This window comes from Tupaia chinensis, unplaced genomic scaffold (genome assembly GCF_000334495.1).
Source record: "Tupaia chinensis unplaced genomic scaffold, TupChi_1.0 Scaffold000214_1, whole genome shotgun sequence".
Lineage (NCBI taxonomy): Eukaryota > Metazoa > Chordata > Mammalia > Scandentia > Tupaiidae > Tupaia > Tupaia belangeri.
This window is the reverse complement of record NW_006159689.1, coordinates 1,955,591-1,957,486: the sequence shown is the minus strand read 5'-3', so window position 1 is coordinate 1,957,486 and position 1,896 is coordinate 1,955,591. Positions and strand designations below refer to the sequence as shown.

The 1,896-nt window shown below is 49.2% G+C and overlaps 1 protein-coding gene across 1 annotated transcript in view; it reads left to right on the top strand.

Annotated features, from left to right (window-relative positions):
* LOC102501932 (zinc finger protein 879) overlaps positions 1-1,896 on the top strand; it is a 38,705-nt gene that overhangs the window by 19,435 nt on the left and 17,374 nt on the right. The gene's annotated exons all lie outside the window — the stretch shown is intronic.

Below are 1,896 nucleotides of genomic sequence, written 5' to 3'. Positions count from 1 at the left end.
ATGGAGGAGAAGGGATTGTGGCGTGACCATCCCCCCTGGGGGGTGATTTCTCGTTTTCTGTCTGTCTTTCTGGTGAGTGCATGTGCCCTATAGCAAAACCCTCTCAGTTTAAAAAAAAAAAAAAAAAAGGACCCAGAGGAGCCCCACTAAAATTTGACCAAGGATTGTCTCTGTCACGCTCCACTGCTCAGAACTGTCTTGGTCTCACTTAGGATAAAATCTAGTGACATAAAACCCAGTTAAGAGCCTACACATTCTGGCCCCCTTGCCACTGAGGTGCCACCCTTTTTTTCTTTTTGCTTCCCTGACAGTGCCCTTACGGTGCCCTGAGCCGGCCAGCATGCCCCACCTCAGGGCATTTGGATGTGCCTCTCACTGGGTCAGGAAGCCTTCCCAGAGACACTCAAGAGGCCCGCTTGTCTTCTGCAGATCTTCATTCAAATGTCACCTCAAGTGATTTTTTACCACTTTTTGTAAAATTGCATTACCTCCTTCCTCACCCTGGCTCCTGTTCCCCTTTCTTTTTCTTGTCACCACTCATCACTATCTTCAAAACGTATTTATTCCTGTTTATTGTCTTCTCACTCTCCCAGAATTTAAGCTGTTTGTATATGGAGGTTTTGCTTATTGGTGAACTTCCAGCATCTACAACAGTGCCAGGTATAGGACGTGTATTCAATATTTATTTTTGCTGAGTAAATGATAATGTCTATACAGCAGTGAAAATGAGCAAGCCTTGAATGTATCAGGACAGATCTAAGTGTTCATGTCGAGCATATCCGTATGTGTTCATATTCCATTTACATAAAGACCAAAAGCCTTGCAAAAGTAAACAATGTTTGGGGACCCATGCATATGGAGTAGTCCTCACACTGAGCAATGAAGTATGCTGGTAATGATGCAGGGGGGTTGGGTGATGAGACCCAGCGCCAGCGTTGAATTCAGGACAAGGTGGCCAGGTCCTCTGTCTCACGCTCACGAAGCATTAGACGCCAGAAAACGGAGAGGATAGTAAGCAGTTTGTTAGGAAAGAGTCAAAGCTTCCAGCTAAGTGGAAGAGGGGCCCAAATGTGCCACCCACTAGGTAAAGAAGTACCCAGTTAAATAGGCCCTGATAAACAAACTATATGTGAGCTATTTTTGTTTTAGGAGATGGGAAAAACCACTGACTTAAGATGTCAGTGCAGATGTTTTGTGTTGCGGGGTTTTAGGCTCACTGTGGCCCTCGAGTTGCACAGTGTTTTCAGGGCTGTGTTTAATTTGTGTCCAGCCTAGTTAGCAAGCAGTCCTAAACGGTGAAACAGGAAAGTATAGCGTTGGAGCTGCCTTCTGTTCTCCGGACCAGGAGCGACCACACTCCTGGCGTGGAATGCTACAGAACGTGGTCGCTTTAGCTCTCACCGCAGGCAGGCTGCAAGTGGCTTTCTGTACCAAGTGTGGAGAGCTGATAATTGATTTCTAGTTAGAATTGCAAAGGATTCGTATCGAAGGCGTGATTATAGGCACTTAATCTTGTCTCCCACTCTCCGTTCTGGGGACTAACCCTATCCACCTGCTCAGAGATCTCGCTCCCATCTCAGTTACATTTCAGAAAAACTACGCGGGCGCATTGCGGACAGCTTCCAGAACTCCGGTAAGGCTCTTTGCTAAGCAGACGCCGGGGTTACGTATGTATTCGCTTCATTCTTAAACTGCACCGATGCGCTCGCTACCGTCCTTGTACACATTAAAGTGACTGAAAGAGACAACTCGCGGGAGCTGCGGCACAGGGGTCCCCTAAGGCCACCGACACCCAGGGCTGCCGGCCGTGGCGGGGGCGGCCCCGGCCCGGAACACCCTCCCGGCGGCCTCGCAGCGCCCCTCGCTCCCCGCAGCCCACGCGGACGCCGGGAGGCC